The sequence below is a fragment of the Lathamus discolor genome, chromosome 17 (assembly GCF_037157495.1).
Source record: "Lathamus discolor isolate bLatDis1 chromosome 17, bLatDis1.hap1, whole genome shotgun sequence".
Taxonomy (NCBI): Eukaryota; Metazoa; Chordata; class Aves; order Psittaciformes; family Psittacidae; genus Lathamus; species Lathamus discolor.
The window spans coordinates 3,312,790-3,337,292 of NC_088900.1; the positions used below are offsets into that span (position 1 = coordinate 3,312,790).

General features: G+C 48.0%; 1 protein-coding gene across 5 annotated transcripts in view; it reads left to right on the forward strand.

The window, feature by feature from the left end:
• The window catches only part of GRIK4 (glutamate ionotropic receptor kainate type subunit 4), a 180,264-nt gene that overhangs the window by 61,421 nt on the left and 94,340 nt on the right, over window positions 1-24,503 (forward strand). The gene's annotated exons all lie outside the window — the stretch shown is intronic.

The window sequence follows — 24,503 nt, forward strand, 5'->3', positions numbered from 1 at the left end:
TTTCTGGAGCTACTAGCTGGTTGTATTAACTATTTGTTGCAGATAAGCTAATCTATTCCTGTCCCCACTTGCAACTTTCGGAGGTGACACTTGAAGTTAAAATTACTTCTCCCCTCTGCTAACGGAGCATGGAGCAGCTCAGAAATACAGCAAAGGAGGGTCTGTGCTGGCAGGAGTTTGAGAAGGGTGGCTGATGTTTTATATCCCCAGCAACTGTGATTCATTTGGAGCATTCATGCTGCATAGCCTCAGCTCCGCAGACTGCATTTCATGTTGATGGGCAGATCCTCTACTTGAGCGAGCAGATGGGGTTGGGGATGGACAGTGTGTTGTCAGCATGCTGAGGGTGAAAGAGCCTTCATTGTACCTTGTGCCCCAGCCATCTTTCATGGGCAAAGTGCTGTGGGTGCTTGGGAATGTGAGGGAAAGGGATGCTCCCCCAGCAGCAATGGGATGCAAACCAGTCTGGGAGCTGTGCAACCCAAATGGGAAGGTGCTGGAGAGAGGTGGGAATGTGCGTTTGTGTTCCTGGTTGAGGGCTGCCAATGTAAAACTGTGCTGCATTGCTCTGGGGGCAGCTACCAGGCAGGATTAGCTGCTGCCTTCCAGGTCTCAGCTTGGTCTGTGCTCAGGGCTCCCCAATGGAGTTGATGATGGCTGCTGTGATCTGTCAGTGCGGATCTCTGAGGGCAGGCAAGAACAAGCCAGGGTGTCTGTGCGGTAAGGGCACAGAGGGTGTTAAATATGAGTGGCCAGAGACCATGCAGTCAAGTGTCTCCAGTCACCTTCTCCCTCCGAAGAATGGGAATCTGGAGTCCTGCTCATGGACCTGGCCGGTTCCCACACATGGATTTCCTGAGGGAGGGGAAGCTTGGATAGGTATGTCAGTACGTACCTGCTGCTTTTGTTCTGCTCGTGGCCCCAGAGCTAACTGCTCTGAAAATGGTGCCTGAAGCAGATGGGCAAAGGGCTGAGGGGGGGGTTTGGGGTTTTATCTTTGTTTCTTCAGGAGATGCTTGTATTTTAACAATCTTCCAGCAAAAAAAGTTAATAAAAATAAAGTACAGAATAAAAGGACAGCAAAAATATTGCTAGCAGCCCTGAAATCATTCCCAAATGCGTGTTTTTGGCAAGGCAGGGAGATACGGTATCTAGCAACATAAATCAGTGCGCTGCATAAGAAAGGAAAACAGGCCAGCATGAACATTTAAATGTTCAAAGAAAATGCAAGCTAACATTTAAAATCGTCCTGAAACCCATCTGGTAATGGACTGCTCAAATGCACAGTTGTATGATTAGTAATGTGAAGTGAACACAGGCCATGTCGTGTTTGGGTTCTTCAAGTTGCTAGAAGAGATTATTGCCTGCTGCGCTTGGCTTCCAGGGTAGGAGGAGGCATGTTGGTGCTGAGTCAGGGGCACTTGGCTTTTACACTAAGCACTGAGCTTCCCTGCTGCTGCTTTCTTGGGGTTTGGGGTGGATCTTCGCCCAGATACTTCTCAGTGGAGTTTCTAGGCAGCAGATTGCTTAATCTTCGAGCACACAGTGACAGGAAACGCTGCTAGCCTGGCCAGGACCAACAATGAGTGTTGCATTGCGGTGAGCTTTAGAGGCACAATCTCTGCAAGAAAGTGAGCGGAATACAGGCTACAGGGTGACCTTCCCTGGGATGCTGGCATGCATAGGAGCAATCTGTAGACTATTGTATACTGTTTCTTGATACACAGGGAAAAACAATGGGAAGAACCTCTGGGATTTTTCAGCCTTAAACTCCGTGTGTTTCTTTCTGATCCAGTCCTGGAGCAAGTCCCCTAAGACACAGTGTGTGGGGAAAAACTCTAACCCACATGTCTTATCCCAAGTAGTGTCCTTAAGAGCGTCTTCTGTTCATCAGTCAGATTACCTGCCCTGTCTCGGTGAAATATTATTCCACAGATGCTCAAAAGCTGATTGTGATCGGGGTGTGAAAAAGCAGGCAGGAATGGGCATGTTCTTAGGAGTTTTCAAGCGCTCCAGGAGGTATGTAATGAACTGCCTCAATACGTGCTGTAGCCCTGGAACAGAGATAATATACACCCTACCTAAATATCCTGGGAGCAAATCCCAATAGTTGGTCCTTTCCCAGTGTGTGCCCTTGCATCCGACTGCGCCAACAGCAGGAAAGACATAGCTCCCTCCTGCCTATCCCAGTGGCAGGCAAGGAGATGGCTGGTGCAGCGCGCTCTGGGCCAGCATCTCCCCTAGCTCTGGTTTCCTACAGCATGTAATGGCTGTCGAAGTAATTCTGAGGTTTTTCTGTTTGTTTGGTTGTTCATTCATGCTCAATAAAGTGCCAGGAAATTTACTTGAGTTATTTACGGAGTTATTTACTTGATCTTGTGGAGCAGGCTGACACTGCTCTAAATTGGTATTCTTGTGCTGGATTCATTGGGTGTACTAACAGCTCATTGAAAATTCATATGCAAGCCACTGTTGTAGTTTATACATGGCATTGCCCTAACCAGCAGTACATTCAGTAGCACTGATATACAGTCTACTGCCAAACTCCTTGCAAGGCCTCCTTCAGCCCTGCAGCTCTTTAAAGTGCTCTTTTTCTCTAATTCCCTGTGTCCAAATCCCTTCCCTCCCTCTTCCCCCTGACTCTGCAAACTTCATACAAAAGGCAAGGTGCAGCTCTAGCATTAAGGGTATTTTCTTTGGTGAAACTTGGTGTTCTTCTATCCAGTACCCACTGAACAACCTGCACTGCTGTCCCGGGGCTTGCGGTAGGGTTTCATCCATCAGAGAAGCAATATGTGGTTGAGGTCTCTGTGGAGTCTGAACTGATGGTGGGACTAGAAGTGCCAGCCTGGGACATTTGTCCTTGTTTCTAGGCATGTTTCCAAAAATCTAGAGTAACTAAAGGGCTTTGGATCACCTACATCTATTCAGATCATGGAACTATAATGTCAGGAATATGTTCTTGGGATCCTCCAGAGCATATGGAGTCATGGGAAAGGACTGGCATTTAGCTGTGCATCCCGAAGTTTGTGGAAGAGACAGACTGAAGGCGTGCATCCAGCTTTTCTACATCGCTGTGATTGTATAGTGCCCTTCTATTTCCTGCCTGTCGGACCGGTGTAGCAGAGCATCATTTCTGTGGCCTCGCATCCCTGCATAATTACTCTCCTGAGGCACTTAATGTGTTTAGTGAGCTGAAGTGCTCGTAGCTGCACAGTGTGCTTCTGCCCTGTCCAGCACACTTTGTACACTGGTGTGTGAGGGCTGAGAGCAGGGGAGAAACACTGAACGTTAAATGAATGATAATGGCAATGAAGAGAATTGTGGACCATTTAGTTCAGCTCCCCCAGAAGGTATACATAATTCTCCTAAGGCATTGCAGAGAAGATCTCACAAGGCAGCACGCTATTAAACATTAACATTTGGAAGGGTGATGGTGCCAGGATGAAGGTGCAGCCAGTCCCCTGGATGCTATAACAGAAAAGTGTTGATGTTAGACCCAACGGGCGCGTTCTGAGATAGGAAGATACATGACTGTGCCCTTTATGGCAGGCAGAGCTGTGCCTTTCTGGCAGGTTGGTTTATGCCAGCCCTACTACCCCTGTATCCCAGTTGCAGCTAGCTGACATGGCCTGAAACTCCACTTCTCTCACCTGCCTGGAAGTGGAGGAGCGCATTAACGTAGACAAAGCATAAACTCAGTATGCAGCGTTGCTTTCTGCCATGCCCGAGGCCTTTGTGGATGGTATCGATGCAACTGCATTAAACTGCTGTCCACCAATTTGCTATTCCCCAGCAGAGAAATGGCCTTAGCGTGGCTTTGAACCTAGCAAGGCTGCTGCGATCAGCTTAAAGAAAAGAAACGCTCTCCAAGTCTCACATGGTGGTGCTGTTGCTGGAAAACCTTTCCTCTTGTAGTCATGGATAATGTTATAGAAAACAAAGCTTCTGGTAGGGGTTAGGTGATGCTGTCTCTGGCCAGCTCTCCCACCAAGGCTGGGAGCAGAGGCATTAGGTACTGCCTATGCAGGACGTGGCTCAGCTCATGACTCCTCACCAGAAGGCAGCAGGCTGGAGGGGAAGAACTGGGCTAGAAAACAAAGCAGTTCACTGAAACATGTGAGATTAGCTGGCTTCTCTGTGTGTGGACCTAACTGCTTTTAGAGGATTAAAAATAATCCTTAAATAGCCTTAAAAAATGAGCCATTGTGAGCTATGGGGTGCCAGTGCCCGATGCTGTACCTGAGGGGCAGCAGCACTCGTGGGATGTACGACACATGCTTTTGAGTCCCATTGTATTTGGACTGTGATATCAGCCTGGCTTGAGAAGGGAGGTGGGAGGAGGGTGTAGCTGCTTGGTGGGGGGGAAGATTGAGGGGTACCTGTTGGGCACAAGCGACATTGGATGAGTTAACTGCTTTATGTTTGTCAAGTTGCATCTGGAGAAGTAAGGCAGGGACAGAGGGCTGTCCTCGTGCTGTGGGGACAGAGGCAGGTCTGGGCTGCAGCTAGGTTCATGTTAAATGTGGGTAGATGCTTCCCATGGATATGTTGTGGTCCTAGTGCCTAGGGACCTAAGCTAGAGGCTTGCCTGGGGTGCCCCATGGCTTCCCTCAAGCCCATATAGTAGAGACGTGCCCTGCAATGTGGCCCACCAGTACACCCAGCCCTTGGAGCTGGGAAGTGCTACTGGGTGCCTGAGTTTCGGTTCTGCCCTCTGCTCGATGCATGCCTCACTGGGCTCATTTCAGCACTTGGACATAGGGTTTGGCTTGTACTGATATGATGGTTTTCAAAAGGCTTTCCTGTTTTGTTCAGCACTTTACTAGGCTCTGAGACTACAAAGAGATAGAGAACTGTGCAGGAGGAAGAGAGGTATCCATGTCTTTGTTGATGCATGATGTGGTATGTTTGCCTGGCTGAAACAATATCCATTTCCTCCAGTATTAAAAAGGCCCAGTTGAGTTCATTAAGGTAAAGTAGATTCATAGTTATTCGCCACTCGCTGCTGAAGAGTGATGAAAGGCAGAGAAAACTGCAATATCCATTTAACTGTTTGCCCTTTTAATTTTGTTTTCATTATTCTTCTAGGAGAGTGATATTTTATTTATGTGCTCTGAGTTCTGTGCATAAATATTTGGTTTCACAAGTTACCCATATAGATGCAGGCCCTTTCAGCAATGCCTTGTCTAGGCTTGCCCTTGATCCTTCGCAGCTCTCCCCAGGTTCTGCTGTGCTACAGAGCTAGGAAGAGTGGCTAACAGTGCGCCTCTCCTAGTCATGCCTTCGCTACCCTGAGTGAGCAAAGGCAACTCATCCATGGAAGCTGCTTCCAGGATAAAAGAGGTTGGCTTTTTCAGGTAAAGGCAACTGAAGCTATTCAGAGAGGGACTGCATGCTGCTGGTGGTGCTGTGGTCTCGTATCTATCCCGTTCTTTACTGAGATCCAGTGAAAAAGGGGTTTTCTTGGATGCTTTTGATGTTGGATGCTAAAGCAGTGCGTTCTGACTGTCGGTACGTGAGGAGAACGCAGCCCTTGGGTGGTCACTGTGTGCAGGCAGGGGCTTGCCTGCTCTTCCCTCCGGCTCTGAGAGCGTGAGTTTCCCTGGGGATGTGCTGGGTGGTTTCTGTGCCTGCAGACAAGGAGGCTCATTAGCACCATGGAAGTGCGAGGGAAAACTGCGGGAGGAAAACGAGCGCTTCCCAGCCAGGAGCCATGGGAGAAAGAGTGGGAATCCGACTGAGTACTTGAGGGATGTAGGAGTCCTGCATCTCGGCTTCATTTTGCTTGGATTTTAAACAGCGAGGGGCCTATTTGGCATGCTGACCGAGGACTGGATACCAAAGAGGGAGGGATTGATGGTTTCCTCCACTATAGAGGTTGCTACATGAATTCCTTGTGATCAAGGCTGAATGCATTTGGCTTAAAATGGACTGAGCCGCATGCTTTGGGGAGCCTTCATGAAAGAAAGAGGGGCTTGGTGCAAAGTGGGGTGACCTCCCCTGCTGCTGATGGCTCTGCAGGAGGAAGGTGTCTGTGGCAGCATTGCCCGTAAGGCAGCACCCCTTGCCTTATGTAGGAGATCAGTGTGGAAAGGGTATGTGTCTCTCCAGGCTGTGGTTTTGTTACTTAAAGCATAATAAGCTCCTGGTGTACTAAGGAATCTGGCACTGTAATAATATGAATAATAAATATTAAGCAGATTTATATCTTGGATCAATGCTGCAGGGCAAGGAATGAGGAGAGGTGTGGATTCAGCCAGACAAACCATCTCTTGCATGTTTTGCACCCCTGTGGCAGAGTTATTTTTACTGATCTGATTGTTAATGTCTGAGAGGCAGGCTGCACAGTGCATCCCAAGAGACCTTAACCTTTGTTTGGATTCATTATATACCCACATGTACTATATAGGTACAGATCTCTGTAGAGTATCTGCATGGGCAAGTCAGCTGGTAGCTCAGGAAAAGAGCCGTGTTGCTAAAGCAGCAAATCAGCACAGAGCTCTGTTTTAACATTTGCTTGTTTGATGACAGCTATTTGCTCACCAGCACAGGTACAACTGTGATGTGCCAGGGCATAGCTGCCCCGTGCTGCGCTGCCTTAGAGATCTGGAAGGTGACTGGGTGCGAGCTAGATGCTAATGCAGCAGGAAGAGTACAATGTGCTATAAGGAGAGGAGCCAGGGAGAGAGGGGCTGGTCGCTATAAAGGCCGTATATGTCTGTCTCACAGGCACAGTCTTGTGTACTGATGGGGCAAGACACAGAGGGTGGACCTGGGTAGGTGCATGTACAGGTTTTGCTTCAGAGGTTTGATTCTTTACTTCTGTTCCTGAGCATTGACTCTGCCAGAGCCAAGGATCAGGATCTGAAAGCCATATAACTTGTTTTATATCTAAATACTGTTCCTGCCCCTGGGCAGCACTTTGTGTAGGTAGCTGCTGAGCCATTCTTAATACAGATCTTTTTGTTTCAGAGAGTGAAAGCCAGTAGCAGGAGCTACTCTGTAATTTCTTTCATTATTTTTTCATATGTATATATGAATAAAAAAAGTCAATTACATGAATGAAAGATGCTTGGTTCCCTGCCTAACAGCTGCCAAAATGAATTCCAACTCCGAGCCAAATTCAGCAAAACTGGATTTTCTGCAGAAAGCTCCAGTGCAGCATGAGATAGGGTCGTGCCTTAGTCTGCATTACAGATTACTGCTGCCCAGCCCCTTGCCCTTGGCATCTGTGTGGGCAGTTGAGGAAGGATGGATTTCACACACCCCATGCTGAGCTTGATTTTGCTGCAGAGTAAGCCTGAATTCAATATCCTTAGCTGGAGTGAGTGCCATCACACCGCAAAGCAATGCTTGCTTGATAGAGAGCAGCTGTCTCGGCAGCTCAGAGCACCTGAAAACTTAGTGACAGCATCAGCAGTACTTTGAGCTTCAGTTTTGTTCCTCCCCATGGACCAATCAACTTGCATTTAAAGAACCATCTGAACTGAACAGGAGATTGCCTTTGGATGTGGACAGGAGCTGGGTTGAGTTATAAAATGTGATTAAGCACACAGGAGAAGCAAGCCCTCCATCCAGGCAGCACCTGTGGGAGGGCAGGGAGCAGTTCTAAGGCTGATTACTGAGGATGGGGCACCTGTGGATACAGGGCCGAAGAACATGGTTTCCTGCTTTTTGGGAGGTGTATCTCTCTAGTGACCATAATGGGATTTGAAGTGAGGTGGAGGATAGCCTTTCAGATTAAGGTAGCAACCCAAGTGTCTAAAGGTGGGTTGAGATAAAGCTTGAGGTAGTTACCTGCAAGCTGAGAAGGCAAGCTGAAGGATGGCAGATGGGAGGAGGAAGACAGCAAGGCAGCTCTTAGCTTGTAACAGTCTGTTGGAGCAGAGCTGGGAGCCTCACACTGAATGTAAGGTAGGGTTTCTTTCTGTTTGGAGCAATATGCCTTGTGCTCAGATGTTTATTCCTCATTCTCCTGCTGTGTAACTCTTGGCAAGCTCACTTGTCCTTGTTCTGTAGGTGGGTGGACTGCAAGCTCAGGGACCTGCTCTCCTGGATGCAATGCCTGCAGCACTCAGCTCAGTGGGGTGTTAAAGACCTCTTGCAAGCATTAGGCACTGCAGGGCTGTTGGGCAGCCTTCCCAGGAAAGGTGCTTTTGACCTGGCAGGGCCCTTATCTCAAGAGTCCCCTCTGCAGCTGATTGCTCACGGCTCAGTTTAAGATAAACATACCCCTGTAAAGCTAAAAGCCCAGGTTGTCCTGGCTTGCGTTCAGAAGCTCCGGGTGTTTTGAACCTATAGCATTAGAAGAAGTCCCAGTCCCTGGAGCAGAGAACAACCTGTTGACAGAGCTCCCTCTGTGCTGCTGCTGCTGTGCCCTACACAGGGCTCCAGCCCCTGCAGGGAGCAGGTCCTGTCCTTCCTGCAAAGCCTTGCTTCTGGCTTTGCTCTTCTCTTCTCGCTCATGGGGACCTTACCGCAACGAGGTTGGAGCTACTGGCTGAGACTGCTGGGGAAATGCTGAGGGAAAAGGAAAGGATGGAAGAATGTGAAAGAATGGAAGAATGTGAAAGAATGGATTTTGCTTTTCTGTAGGATGTCAGCTGTGGCAAGCAGAGCTGGAGTCTGCTGATGGGCAGAGGAAGAAGCAGTGTGCATGTGGGAGGGAAAGGGAGCAGCATCCGGGCCATAATCCATACCTAAACTAGCTGGGAGCAGGCAGGACAAATGGGTGCCCTCAGCCTGGATGCTGGGAAAGCCATCCAAGAGGATGCTGCCAGAGAAGCAAAGGTGGCAGATGCTCATGTGTCAGCACAAAGGTGGACTTGAGCTTGGGGTGAAAAGGAAGCCACAGGGGGGGATCTGCTGTGCAGGAGGAGCAGCTTAGCCCTGTGGTTGCCAGCTCTGACTTGACCCCTGCCAAACGAGGACTGTGGATGTAAGGAGGCTGCAGGGAGGGATGCCTCGTTTTCCCAAGGACACCACTAATGAATTCCTCTTGCACCTCCAGACGCTGTAGGGGTTTGGAGAGACTAAATGGAACTTTATGTGAAACTGATGGCTGAATGTCAATTCTGCTGTCGAAGCCAATTTGGGAGCCGGAAAGTGCTAAAAGAATTAAGGCTGTTAAATGGAAATAAGTCTACTTGGTTGAGATAAAATAGGGTTTAAATGAGTGAAATTATCTGTGGATTACCCTTGTTAGATTACTGCCTTATTTAATAAACTGAGTTTTAATCTGCTGCAGGGATTCCTGAAGGAAAAGTTTAGCCTAAGGGGGTACATGAGTGCGATGAAGGGGATGGACCAGCTGTGCCGTCATCCTTCAGAAATGGAGCCACAAGAGTGAAGGGGAAGTAACAGTTTGCCCATGAGTGCTTTGTACTTTCATAAGCATCTCATTTGCTGCTTTGTAAATGGTTTGATTTACTAACCTTTAATTTACTACCAAGTTGCTTGGGTAGTTCTCTTTTGCTGGCAGAATAGGAGGCCACTTCTGCTGGTTCCTGATACCTGTTCTGGACTCCACGTGTCCCTTGGGAGCATTGCTAGCACAGGGCCATGCAGCACTTACTGCTTCCTGGGGTAAATGTAGTCAGACCTCCCCTTTAGCACTGGAAAGGGGTGTGCAAGGAAGGGAATGAACTCTTGCTGTATTTAGCAGGCAAAGAGAGAGTGCTGGAATCTTGAGGGCTGCAATTTGATTGCGAAGACAGAGCCTAGTAATTATTAATGGGCACTGATTATTTGCTTCTGCAAGAGCAGATCTGTTGCAAGAAGAGCCACCAGGCACTTGTAGCTAACTTTAGCTGGCCCACCTGACTTAATGCAGATGTCACCTGTCATCCTGCATGTGTTTCTGACCCATCTCTCTTTAGTGGCAGTCACGAAGGCAGAACTGCTCCAGATGCTTCCGAAACTGTAGGGGAAGGACCTGTTCTTAGTGTTGAGCAGTCATCTTTCCGCACTGTAGGACTCTGCTGTGGGCTGCTGGAGCCATAGCAAGAGGTTGGGAGCTTAGGCCATATGGGAAGGGTGCGTGGCTTAGAGGAGAGGGTCTGAATGCAGATAAAGAAGGCTAATGCACAAGGAGGGATGAGGCTTGATTTTCCCCTCAGTTGTGTAACTCTGAGGTTTCAGAGTAACTTTGTCCTGTACTTGGAAGATTCAAGACTTTTCAGGCTGTTTTCAGATAGTTTTGAGAGAGAAATCAACTCCAAAGTCATTGGTGGGTTATGAGTCTTAGATGGGATGCAGGAGATCTGGGATCAAACTCCAGCCAGTGTAGAAATGTGTGGGTAACCTGTCTGCATTATGCTCCTGTCTGTTCAAAGGAGACTGTCTTCTGTAGATATCATGTCTTTGGTAGCCCTTGTTGTTGTCAGGGGAGCTAATGTACTGGATAGCAGGCAAAGGTGAGCCATTGCCTGCCAAAGCCTTCCTATCCTGAGCTGTGCCTCTTTTCCTGCGCCTGTCCTGACAACCTGGTCTCCATAAATAGTGGAGTTTGTTGCGTCTCATGCTGCTAAAATGGTTCTCAAGGAAGAAGTTAGAGCTGGGATAAGAGGAAAAAGGCAAGGAAGGGACTCTGTCTTGCGGGGGGAATTGCTGTTCGCTGCCCTGTGTTGTAGCACGGTGCAGAATCACTGGAGCTGGGCTGTATGCGCCGTGTCTTCTGGAGTTATTTCTGGTTTGCTGTCATAGAGGCGCAGGCCAGGATGAATGCCTAAGATCTAGCCTGAGACTCATCCCACATGATCTTAAGGCTTCTGTGATCTTCTTGCCAAGCCCAAGGGATAATGAAGTCTGAAAAGGCATAATGTGGTGTCAGCTTAGGTTTGTCTGAGGATCTTCACCTGTGTTAAGGATTCCACCCCCTTCCCAGCCCCGTGGTTCTGCTTGGCAAGAAGGAACCACTAACCCGTACCCATCAGCACCACAGCTCGCTGCTACAAGGTTTTGTAGTCTCAGCATCTTGCAGAATTGGTGCCTATGGCTGCATATGTGTGCGTGCCGCAGTGTTTGACAGCACATTTAACCTCCACCTTGTATCAGAGCTGATTCATGCCTGTCTGATTGAACCACGGCAGGATGCGCCGCAGTTCTTCATTTACCCTGCCGTATGGTTTGCTGGTCATGCTCGGCTGCCCCACGCACCTTCCCTTTTGACCAATGGCAGAAGTCCTTTCTGCCATTTGGTTTTGGAACATCTTGTTCCCCATGCCTTGCACTGTAAGGCAGTTTGCAGACCTTTAGCATTTATTATCTGTTGTGCTTCTATCCATTTCAGTGGCATGTGGAGTTTTTGGCATGCTCGTTTCACTGGGGGCTCTGGTATAGAGGGAAGAAGTGCTTTGTTATTCCAGGCATGCTTAGAGATATCATCATTAGCAATCACACAAGGCAAAGCCAAAGAATGGTTGAGTTGGCAATGAAAAGCCTTGTAGGATTTGTGCAGAGTCTTGGGTATCCCATACAATAGCCATCCCAGATACCTCACCAGCCCCGCTCCAGTGCTGAAGCTGGTGTTGGGCTTTTGGGTCAGGATGAGACTGCAATGGCTTTCCCAAGCAACAAGCAGTGCCATGCTGCTCTTGTATAAGAGCTTGCCTCCAAGTCCCCAGCATGACCAGTCTTTGAGAGGTAATGCTATGGGATAGCTGCCTACCAGGTCTGGCAGAAAGAAAACACTGTGGTTGTCCAGCTTGGCATGGCTGAGGAGCATTAGCAGGGTAGGATGGGTCTGAGCTGAGTGCCTTGGGTTTTGGAGCAGAAAGCTTGTTTTCATTGTAATGGCTGTGGTTGAAAAGGCTGTTCTTCTCTTATGCGTTTAAGTCCCATGAAGCATCTCATTAGGAACAAATGATGCCTCAGGCAAATAGAGCTATAGAAAAGTAATCTTTATTAAGCACCCTCTGTGGTCAGAGTTACTTGATGAGCTCCGGAGTTTTATTTGTAGGCAGCTTGGGTTGTCGTTTAACAGTAAAATGCTTTGAACTCCCTCTCTTCCCTGTCTCTAGGTTACTGTTTTCTATTTTTGTGTGGTTTTAGTCCCTACAGCCCTGCAAATACTGCTGGTAAAATCATTGACACTGGGAACAAAAAGAATGGAGGAGACTGGGTAAGGAACATGCAGCCAGCCATGCCTGGGGAAGGTGCCTGCAACACATCATGAGTTGCCCTGAGCAGGTTGCAGGCACAGCTGTTTCCATGGGGAGTGGTGCACAGAACCCAGAGATTGATGTGGAAATAGGAACTTCTGTTTCTGCTTCAGTGCAGCATATTTGGGGCAGAATTTCCACTGGGAAAGCAGCATGTCGTCTTGGAGCCATCGTCTCTGCTTCTCTGTGGGGGCACCTATAGTAAGCTGGAGGGCTGGTTGTCTGTCATGTCTGGACTCTGCAAGTTCTCCAGAGGTGATAGAAAATGGGCTGTAAACTGTAAGAAAAAGGGAGAAAGATGACTCCATGGTCATTATACTTGGCTTTATGAAAAGGATATGAAGGCAGGAGATTCAAAAGTTCACCTATGTCTGTCTTGTCAAGCGTGTGAAGCTGACATGAGGATGGAGTCCTTACAGGCTTCTCTGTGCTCTTCATTTTTTGGCTGGTTGGTTGTTCCCCTGCATTTACTTAATAGCCTGTATTTGATCTGGAGGAGCAATCACTATTTGTCAAGCAAGAGCTTTTTGGTCATGTCAACCAGCTTTAGCGTTCATAGTCCTTAGGAGCTTTTTGGCATCAGAGTAAGTGCGTCTGCAAAGTGCAGCAGTAAGGAGGGCTCAGTAAGTTCCCTGCACAGAGGTCTCTTGGCAGATGCTTTCAAAGCTCTACACTGTGATGGGGACCTTTTAGGTGGAAGGCATTTTCCAAGGGGCAGCCATGCATTGCTAGAAATGGCTTTGAGCCGGTTGTGGTCCCTCTGCTGCCTTCACTTTTCTTCCTCCTCATTGCCTAGTTCCTGCCATTTCAGATGGCAAATGCAAGAGGTCAGTGGGTGTTTGTTGTCCTGGAACTGCTGAATGTATTGCATGAAGATGGGAAGCATTATCAGGCCTTGGCTAGCAGCACAGAGTCTTTGAGCAGGAGTTCGTGCCACTGAGCATGCTTTTGGAAGATGTGTCCTGATGCTTGGGGAATCAATTAACCTCAAACAAATGTGGTGGCTTTGTTTAGAAGAGCACTGGCTTTGAGAGTCTCCTTTCCTGCTACTGAAACAAGCCACCTCTAGCACGAAGCACGGATGCTTTCTAACACCGAAAGGTGAAGAGAGAACAAAATAAAACCATAGCAAAACTCCATCAGATATGCAAGAAAGAGCATCTGTGTGACTAACACCCAGAGCCCTTAAACAGTCACTTGTTGAACATACAGCTGTGCGCTTCTGTTTTAGATGTCCTGGCACTATTCTTTGCCCTTCCCCAGCCCTCTCTAGAAACGTTCCAGCATTATTCCTGCTTGAAAAGGCAGAACTGGCTCTCTGTGCTGAGCTACAGCCAGCACCTGCAGGGTGCTGTGCAACAGGTTACTGTCTGCTTGCTGTTTCTGCAGCCTTTCTAAGGGAGAGCAGAGCAATCTGTGTAGAGGAGTGCATGCTGTGGGATGTGCATCCTCACCTCCCTGCTTGCACAGGTCAGTGCAACCTTTCAGGGCTAAAAGTGCAGGCTCCGCTGCGAAACGTGATAGTTCATGGTACTTCACTCTTGACACTTGGAATATCATTGCTTCTCTGCTGGTTTTCGAGATCTCTGCTAGAGCTGGCTTGAGCACGTTTGGCAGTGCCATGCTGAGAAGCATCATTAGCTTCCTGACAGGAAGTTTCTTAACCACCAGGAGCACCCTTTCCAGTTCTAGGCTGAGGAGATGAATTTTGCTTTCAGGTGCAGAAACGGAAACCCCAGTGAAATTAAATGCAGGCATTATTTGTTCCTGCACCTCTCCCGTCTTTCCCGTTCAAAAGCCAAGTGGGTACCTGGCTTCTGAGACATCTGTCTTGTCTGTAAAATACAGCCATTTCCAGGAGAAATACCAACCTCTGGCTTTGCCTTCGGAGAAGATCTCTCGCCGGTGGTAAGTCTGAATGTGTTCGGTTAAAAGCTGAGACTCCGGAAATGTAAAAATGTTAGCATAGGGTTTATGTATTTTTATAGCCAGGATATCAATGCCTGAGTGGTTGAGACCAAGTGGATTTCCTATAGCACAGAAAAGCATGTCTCCTGGAGGGCAGCAGGGTGTGATAGCTGGGATCATGGTACAGGCTTCTGGCTTTTCTCCTTCTTTTTGTAAGCCTGGGCTCAACACACGCGTGGTTTAGGTTTCATTCTCAGCTGGCTAATCTGCTTTCTGACCTAGAGGAGAAAACAGCCAGTAATTACTGGTTTACTTCATGCAAGTCAACTGCATAAACGCGTCCTTAGAAGAGGTGACTAGAAGAGGTTCATTTTGTTCTTTCTATCGCGTTGTCTTTCCTTTGGTAGGGCTGGATTTCTTGGGCTTGCCGTTTGTAGGAGGCCTGAACCCCATTACTGCATTATATCTGTAATATGACAAAATCCATCAGTCTGGAGCCAGAGAGGTGTTGTGAGGGAACACAAAGTCAATGTGCTTGTGCTGCAGCATGGGGAGACAGGAGCTGGCCAGCCCCAGTTGAGGCTGGGTGGATTTGGATGGGACCGTAAAGCACAGCGTTTGTTGAATCACATTCTTCTTTTCCCCCATTGTTCCCCAAAGTCAGTCTGACCCTGCTTTGCACTGCATTTCCGTGAAAGCAGGAGACTGCTGAGCATCTTGCAGACATCAGAAATCTCTTTTAGGCTGGGATTATCCAACTAATCTTGTGATTATGGCGATAATCCCCTTTGCAATGGTGCCCCTCTCTGAGGAGCTCTTCCCTCAGGGACTTCCAAGTCCCAGATCATATTTTCTCCTAATGCTTAAGTAGTCTATATTAAATTAAGGCACTCCCAAGGATCAGAGGTGTGCAAGTCCTCTGGTATTTATAGCTTTGGTATCTCTGGTGTGTCATCCATTGCCTTATTGATCCTCTTAGGGCTCCTGTTAGGGATGGAGAGTGAGGGGCTCTCCTATTGGAGAGGAAATGCCTTTTCTGGCCTGTGCCCATGCCCTTGTGGCAGAGGGAGCGAGCTGGAGCTGACCCACCAGCCTGGCCAGCGATGCCTGAGCCTGCCAGCTTGCCGCTTCAAGGGCTGGAAGCAGCCAAAGAGGGCAGGCACCTGATGTTCCCCTGCCTTGGAGGGCAGGCAGGGAGGCAATGGAAGCAGTGCTGCGCTCCGAGCTGTAATCCCTTCCCAATCCTGCTGCCAGGTACTTGGCGGCAAGTAAATGTTTTGCTCACAACTCATTGGAGGTGGCATCTAACCAGATGTGCTCTCACTTGGTACAGCAGGAGATTTATCTGGTTGTCCATTTATAGCTTATTATTTTCTTCTGTCTCCCCCCCCTGCCCCAACTTAATAGCAGTTTGCTATCCACGAGGGTATACATTTTCTTCTGATTAAGTGCCATTTAGCCGTTGGCTGCTTGCTCATTTTACTTTTATAGACACATTTACAGCAGCACAGACAGAGGCACAAGCGCCTGGGAGCAAGGGTAAGGAGAATGGAGAGTCGCAGCAGCTTGATTAGATTGGATTTTAATAAAGTTCCCAGCTAAGCTGCATCACAACTATTCCTCACAGCGGAGATGCTGGAGGTGCGCAACTTCTCACCTGGTGGGACAGCTTGTCGCTACATCCTTGACCATCAGGATGTTTGAATTCCGTGTAGCTCGGGGCTTGTCTCTCCAGGGTGAGGAGCGATTTCCCAGCTTTCGGCAGCTGCTAATTAGTTGCAGATGATGAGATAATTTATAAGAATTAGGAGTGATTTCCTCCATTGTGCTAATATCGCTTGGCAATAAACCCGCGCTTCTCCAAGGGTGACTTTTCTCTAATGTAGGGATCAAGGCTAAAAATATAGACGTGTGTGTGTGTATCAGTAGAGCGAGAGAGCGTGCTTCTTAACCGCGTGCGAGGAGGTATTTCGGACATTCATTTGAACCATAAGAATGGATTCAAATTGAAACGCAAATTTCACTGTCACTTAGAGCAGCGTATGGAGAAAATGCTTGATCGTGTCACCTTGGTGGCAGGGCAATAGAAAAACCCTCTCCAGCATGCCGTGGAAGGGAGTTTGAATGTGGAGCAGACAGCTTGCCTTACGTGGCAGATTTGGCAGTGAATCAGCAAAACGAAGGTGGTTTTCATTCCCTTCCCCAGGAGTGACAGTGATTCATTGCCAGTTCATAGTTATGCAGGAGTAGCAGCTCCTGGGGAGACTTACAAGAGGAGCGTTTTGTCTCTTGCGAAGGGTGCCTGGGGGCAACAGGATGCATGAATGAGAGGAAGAGGTGGAAGAGAGTGTCAGGGAAAGGCTCAGCAACAGCACTGCTTATCCTGGGGCTTCTGTGGCAATGGAGTCGAGATGCAACTCATCATCACTGAGTGCATGTCCCACCTATGGGACATGGGTAGGGGATGGGACTCCCAACAAGGCTCAGCAGCAGCGCTGCTTATCCAGGGGCTTTCTGGGGCAATGGAGTCGAGATTCAACTCATCATCACCGAGTGCATGTCCCACCTATGGGATATGGGGAGGGTGGGACTCCTTCCCCATGGCGGTGGGGTTAAGACACGGTGGTATTTGTTCCCCATGCCGCATCAGTGTTTGAAGGTGAATCCTGTGCTGTGGCATTGCTGCTGGACTTCTCTGCCTCTCAAGAGCCTCAGGCATTGCTTGTTCCTTCAGCTGGCCTAAGAGTAAATCGAGCCCTCAAGTGTGTGCATGGTTCTTGCTGGTCTAGTGAGAACTGAGAAACAGGAGTGTTGTTGCATTTGTTCAGAAGAAGACATTCATTAGCCTGAAGAATTAATTTTCCACAAACTCAAAAGGCTTCCAGTGCTCCATCACGTTCCTAATGATTTTGTCACGGTGTTAATCCCTCAGGTGAGTGGCAGCATTTTGGTATCAGCGAACAAATTGCGTTTCTGCATAGATAACCCAATAGAGAGTCGAGCATGAGAGCAGAAACCAATCCATCAGCTCCTAATGGGGGCTGCAGGTTTCAAGCAGGGCTGGATTCAGCTGTGTTGCAGAAGGGAGCCTGTGCCTGGGGTAGTCTCTGTGAGCCCTGGGTGTATGGAGGAGAGTGTGTCTGTATGGGGCAGTTGTGCAAGTGCACACAGGTAACCTCATCTGGCTTGTGGTGATGCCCAGGGTTGCTGTACAGCGTATAGCAAGAGGCAGTGTCTGTAGTGGAAGGTTTGCAGAAGGGCAAATCATGAACAGAGTGGAGAAGGTGGAGAGGATCAGTTGCTTTGTGACTCTCCTGATAGGAGAACCAGAGAATGCTCATAGGAGCCAAGTTGAGAACAAGCAGCAGGATGCTGGTTTAGAGCAACAGGTGATTGATGTGTTGAGCTCAAAGGATGTTGTGGGTACAGAAAGTTTTCATAGATTTAAGGGGAAACCGGGCAAGCACAGGGCAGAGAAAGGCACTTAAGAGTTATTAAATATATAAACAACATCAGTTTTAGAAGTTTCCTAACCTGAGAGTAGCTGAAGGCTGGGAGGCCATTAGTAGGAATTATTGGATGGACTTGGCATTTGACAGTAACATTTGTTCTTGCGATCTAGATCTGAAGCAGAGGCACAGAGGAAATGGAAAGAATTGCCTGTAGCAAGCTCTCAAATTAGCACCTCTATCTCCCAGGTCCTGATCTGGTGGACTGTCCATCAAGACTGAAAGGTGTGCAAGTCATGCGGGCTGTTGCAGACTGATGTGGGATGCTGGAGGAGGTATTTGCACAAGCCCAGCGCTGGAAACTGCTGCTGGAAATTACTCCCTAGTTTTGAGGAAGCAGAATCAGTTTAAACCCGGGTTTATTTTATCTTGCATGAAACAGAACATCCTTCTCCCGTTTCCACAGCTGTACGTTCATTTCCTCTTTTTAATGCCATCTTTAAATATCTGCTTCATCAATAAGTGATTCTCTCTTGCACTTTACAGTGGAGTTATCTTGCTCTCCCAATCTGTCCTACCCTCTCCATGCATCAGTTTTAGTTGCCACTTTTCTCGGAAAAGCATGTTGTGTTCCTTCAACCTCTGTGTAGATGTTGATCCATAATTCTTCCCAGCATTTTATTAGCCTCCCTTGGATCCCTCCTAATTTAAACATCTTTGGGTTTATGGTTTTGGGCATCTTGCTTTATCTCTCTCTGTATGTACACAGAGCTGTGAGCGCAACCTCATTGAGACTCCATTAGGAGGATTTATATCCTGGCCTAATCTTATCTATGATATGCCTTTGAATCTTTCTTTACAGCAAGTCCTTTTCTCATTCAGTCTCTCATACATCATCATGTATGTATGAGCTAAATCCTGGCTAATGCCTGTCTCTGGCCTTGTTGAAATGAGGTGGATCTGAGTGACTGCTCATGTGCTTAAAGGAACAGAAGGTGGGGCAGGAGGAAAACAAGTGATGCTTGCGTAGTTCCACCTTTCCAAAGAAGGATTTTGCATCAGGCTTCTGCAGGGAGGCAAGTCCATCTAGTCCAGAGAGGGAGATCTGCTGCAGGTGGATTAGGAAGCCTTCTGTGGCAAGAGAATCTATGTGAATCATAGAACCACAGGATGGTTTGGTTGGAAAGGACTTTAAGATCAGGAATGGGGCATTTACCATTTCTTTGGGCACCCTGTGCCAGCGCCTCAGCACCCTCACAGTAAAGAACTTCTTCCTTATACCTAACCTGAACTTCTGTTTCAGTTTGCACCCATCACCCCTTGTCCTGTTGCTACAGTCCCTGATGAAGAGCCCCTCTCCAGCATCCTTGTAGGCCCTTCAGGTATTGGAAGCTGCTCTGAGGTTTCCACTTAGCCTTCTCTTCTCCAATGTGTGTGACTAGTGTCGTGATGTCAGGCTAAAACAGGTCAAGCTGCCATCTGTGGGCTTCAGCTATGGCTGGAGAAAGCAGAGGAGATGTGGAGAGCTAATGAGGAAGGAACCAGGTCATCTTATTAGCAAATGATGCTTGCAGAACACCTCGGTCCTCTTGCCCTTCAGGTCAATAAAATGAACACTTCTTACGGCTGAATCAGAGACTCCACAACTTCATTACATGTGTAAAATCAATCACCATTATCTAGCTCTCTTTCTATTGATCCATCCTTCAGTATGTCAGCATGTTCTGGCAGATGGCTATGAGCAGAGAGCGTTCTGCTTCATATGTCTGTGTGCCATTTTGCTGAGGTCCATTAGAGGACACCCTGAACAGAGTGGTCTTTTCCAGATGGGTCAGACCTTCCTTGGGTCTTCCATCTGGGCTCTCTGCAGATGACTTTGCCATGTCAGCACACTGGTGAGCTGCTGGTCAGAAGGTGTGTTGGGGCAAAGAGGCCACAAGCTATGCGGAAGGGTCAGTTTGCAATGTAAAAGGCAATGCAGCCTTGTGAGAAGGGTTACTGAGGGGAATTTGTAGCTTCCGGACTGCTGCTGGGAGCCTTGGATGTAAATGACAACGCAGCTAATAAGGTCTAATTGGCTATTAAAGGAGGAAGTGGCCCTGGAGATGCTAAGGGCCAATTAACCCTGGGAGCCGGGAGCATGACACTGTATTGCTGTGCAGTGATGTGTGCATGAGGCTTTCATAAATGGATATAGAAAAGGAGCAGTGGAGGTCCTTACAAAAATCCTTTTGAAATAGCTCGGGATACTTCAGCCATATAGCAAGTTAAGTGTTCACTTACCTTTGTAGCAGACTGGAGGCTGGATTTGTGGCTGACTAGCTTGGGTACACCCAGAGCAGATCTTACAGAAACCCTATAGGAATCAGAGGGGCCCTAGTGGGATGAAACATCTCGGGCGGCTTTTTGTTTAACTGTCTGCTTCGCTCTTATGAACTAAAAGCTGTATCAGGTGGGACAGATCCATAGGGAAGCCTTATTCCTGCCTGTTGGAGTGTGTTACTGGCTGTAGGAGGATGTGGCAGGCTGTAATTGAGGCTGATGCTCAGTTAAACCAGGTACATGGTGACCAGGCAGAGGCATGGAGCAATTGGAGGGTAGTCACATGGCTGGGGACCAGCAGGGAGGCATGTCTGCTCTGAGAGCAGATGGGCCTTGGGAAGCTGCGATTGCTTCTTGAGCAACCCAGTCCAAAGCTTGTTGAAGACAACAGAGGACTGTGGGCGGCTCAATCAATCATTCTGCATCAAAACCTCTTCTGAGATCAGGGCTGGTGTTTTGACACAGACTTGTCACTGATTTGAATAAACAAATCGTGTCTAATGGCTTTGTCCTCTAATTAATGCCAGCACCTTCTTATTAAAGGCAAATTAAGATATTTAATGTCGCAAAACAGGCTACCTATTTTCAGAGTCGGTTTCTCTGCTTAGGAGTGTGCAGACAAAAACCGGGATTAGGTGGATTTGACTAGGAATTGGGACCAGACAGTCTGCGCATCATGTGGGCTGTGTGCCATACGTTGGAGTCTCTTGCTTTCCAAATCCTTACTGCGTGAGGCTGGGTTTGTGTGTTGCTGTTGTGCTGGTGGTCTCGCTCTTGTTTCTCTTCCTCCCACTGATTTTATTATTTCTGATTTCCGCATTTTTGCTGCTCTGAACTTTGGCTATTCTGTACTCCAGGGAGCTCGGTCGAGTAGGAGTTGAGTTTGACGCTAGGGCTTAGCTCATGGATTTGGAGGAATGGCAAGATTGATATTGTTTGTCTTCTGCTTGGCTCTTTGCAAAGCAGAAAGAAGAGGATTGTGACTTTAGGGTCTGTCCTACAGTAGCACACTCATGGTTTGACGTGTTCCAGTTGAAGAAGTAAGATTGATATACTGCCAAAAGCACAGTTCTCACTGTAGTTTTCCATGAGAAGCAGAGCTGAGTGTAAGAAAAGGGTTGATGTCCTCATTTCCTGATCATCCCCAAGGACATTTCTCTCTTGAGTTCAGGAAGCAGAAGTAAAGATCTAGTGCCAGCCTCAGCAGATAGACAGAACTGGTTAGCTTCTTTAAACCTGAGCATCTTTTAGTCTGTCTGGGTGATGAGACTCCTATTGACAATCTCTGGTTTATGTGCTTGCTTACTGGGAAGTGAGCTGACCTGGGCTGGAATTCCCATTCAGAAGAGCCAGCAAGGTCTGTTGCAGACATCATGGACAGGGACCAGCCGTACAGGGCTGAATCCTGCCATAACCCTCGGGCTTTGGGGAGGCAGAGAGGGGTTTCAGAGCCTGCTTTTTATCTTGACTCGGGTTCAAAGGAGGCAAAAGCTTCTTCAAGCCACGTAGCCTGAAGCTCTGTGCTGAAATAATTCCTGTTACCTTTTATCTGCCTCAAAGGAACACTTACAAAAATCACCCTGCCCATAGCGGGCAACCTGATGAGTCTAATTTGATGGTACGAAAACACAGCCACTTGGAGCTTTCCAATCCATGTTCTGGTTAATTAGATCTACTTCCCCTGCTAGCTTCTGCCCGCTGTGCAGTGTTGCGTGCCCTCAAACACCCTAGCAAGAGCAGGCGGTGTCTGTATATGCACATTTTGGTTAATATGTTTGTGGAGGTAGGAGTTGATGTTCCTAATTGCCAAGCCAACAGAAAATAGGATGCTCCATCTCCAGCTGTAGAGGCAGCATGTCTTTCGCTGCTTCCGCAGTCTTCGACAGCCCACAAACAGCAGTGTGCGGGGTACCATCCTGGTCTGCTGCTCTCTTTTGGCTTGCTCTTGTGTTTGTTTTGATACCCTGTGTTTGCAGGCAGCACTGGAGAGGCTTTTGGAGGAGGAAGGATAATGTTCTCCAAGGGGAGCTCGCTGTGGGTGGTAGGAGACTGCAGGGACAGAGTGAGGATGTGAGAATGGCAGGACTCCAGGGCTTGTGCCTGAGCAGCAGGCACGCAGCAGCTCTGGGTCACTGCCACTTCCAATCAGTAGGCAGAGGGGATGATGGCATCCCATCTGCAGGGGGATGAGGCTGTGCACTTGAGGGGACCACACTGGAAGCGTGGCCGTAGCGGTGCTGCCGTTGCCTCTGCATTTACAGTTGTCAGGGTGCATTGTGTACAGCACAGAGATGGAATTGACCTGAATGGTTTGTGTATGTGTGGATGCAGCACGGGCTGAAAGAGAGCTGGGCACTGGGTACGGCTTGCGGGTGTGGGCATCTAAGTAATGCTACCATGCCTAGGACTGACACTGCGGTGCCTTTCCATCAGCACTGAATTGCTTTTGAAAATAGACTTTGTTAGAGGCTTGCTTGTGGAGAAAGGAGGACTGGGTTTTCTTAGGAGATGACAAAGCTCCTAAGAGCTGGTTTCCTTGAGGATGGAAAATGTTCTCTGCGGGTCAGCGCTAGAGGGATAACACAGGGCCTCCAAGCACTGAGTTTACCCTCCAACAACGGATTGTTTCACGTCCGCTTCCAGATGCCCCTCCCAATGCGTGTCCTGTCTACACACACATCCAGCACAGACATCAGCCGTGGGGAAAAGGCACAGCAATTCAACAGGGTCTGGCTGAGGCTTTCACCCAGGCAGGGAAATAAATCGGCTGCTCCTGCTGTTCTCTTTGCTAAATTGGCAGTACCTGGAATAAGGCCAGCTTGCTCTGGGAGACACCTATTGCTTCTCCAGGGAAATCTCGGAGGGGACCTGGGGAACAAGATTGGCTTGTGGTTGTAGTAAGCAGCGGGATCTTGTAAAGGTTAATTGCATCCAGCTGATGTGCTACTGAAAAACAGCTTTTTTGGGATGAAAAAACACTGTAAAACTGAATCCCTGGTGTTGCAATAGGCTCTGCCCTAGACGTGCACACGTTCCTGCCTCTCCCTCTCTGTTGGGCTAAGTGTGCGCATCATTTAGGTGCCTAGGCAGCACTTTACAACAACAGTCTCATATGTGTTCATATTCTCCTAGGGGTAAGCGCTCATTCTCCGATAAGCCTAAGAATATCATCAGTTGTGCCTCTAATGGCCAAGCACATGTTGCAGGTTTTGGCTTAAATGAAATCTGATGCGTTCAAAAGCTGCACAAATCTCTTAAAGAAAATGAGGTCTTAGCAGGAAGTCTGAAACCAAACAGAAGGCTCTTTATTGACCGTCGGATGCTGTTTTCGAAAGGATACTGCAGGTGGCTGCTTCTATGTAGTAAACCATGTAGGGTTGGTCTATATGTGTTTTTTCAGACAGTAAGAAACCAATAAAGTTAAATTGGTAGAACTGTCTAATGTGATTACTGCAAGATGGGGATAAATGTGGTTTCATTAGATCTTGTTTTGAAGTGGGAGACTGTCATTTTCTGATGGAAAGCTGACAGGGAGTATTGGTATTTGAAGTGCCTTTTTAAAGGATGACCTGCTCTGTCTTTTTGACATCAAACATATGTGTGCAGAAAGAGAGCACTGGTTTATATATTTTTTGGCGCAGCAAAAGACGGAAAGCTCCATTTTTAGTGTGAAGTTTTCTACCAAAGAATTTCACGAGGGAGGGAAATATAACTCCAGATAAAAATGCTTGAACATGAGGTTTATAGCAGGGTCTGTTTGCAAAACCTGGTCTTGAGCTGAGACCTCGGTTATGTGCAGGCATCTCCTACACAGTGGCCCCTGTGAACCCCAGGTATAGCTCCAGCTGTGGAAGGATAAGCTGTATAGTGGGCTTTGAGGTGCTCAAGGAGTGCGAGTCCACCGATGAGGGATATACAGGCTCGTGCGTACAGGGTATCCAAAGTCACATACTCTTAATTGCAGGGTTCAGTGTTGGTGGAAGCTCCTGCATTGGTGGCATGTGCAGGACAAGTAGCTGATGTTCCTATCGTTGAGCTCCAGTCCTTGACCACCCTGGAACAAGGATTCTGAGTTGTGAACATGGTTTCCTCTGCTGCAGATGGTCTCCTTGCTAGCAAGAGAGAACCAGATCTTGCCCCTTTGGAGCCACGTGTACCTGCCTTGTGTCTTCTAGGGAGACGGCTCAAAGCTGATGCTCAGCTCCAGTCTGGTTTCTTTGCCTCCTGGCTCTAACCTTGCTGTTGGTTATTAAATGATTCCCAGGGACTTCCCACTGTCCCTGGGATGTTAATTAAAAGGTTTCCAGCCTTCAAAATTCCTTTGCGCTGTTGGTCTTCTGCAAGAAGCTACAAAGTAGATTGGTGTTTATGCTATTAATCCCCTGATACCTCCAGGAGACCAGCACCGGAGCAATGCACAGATTGATTTTTCCTGGTGGTCGCGAAGAAGAAATGCAATGTCAGATGCCTCCTGGCCAGGAAATGAAATCTGAGAGGGTGTGGATAGAAAAGCACCAAGGAGGATGGGAGAGAAAAAGGATGGCCCAGATCCCATTATAGCAAAGATGATATGCCATCGAATGAGTAACGCTGATGGAAAACGTAGCAAATGATTAATGCTGCAGCCAGGGTAATTGCTTGGAGGACTGGCATTTCTGGT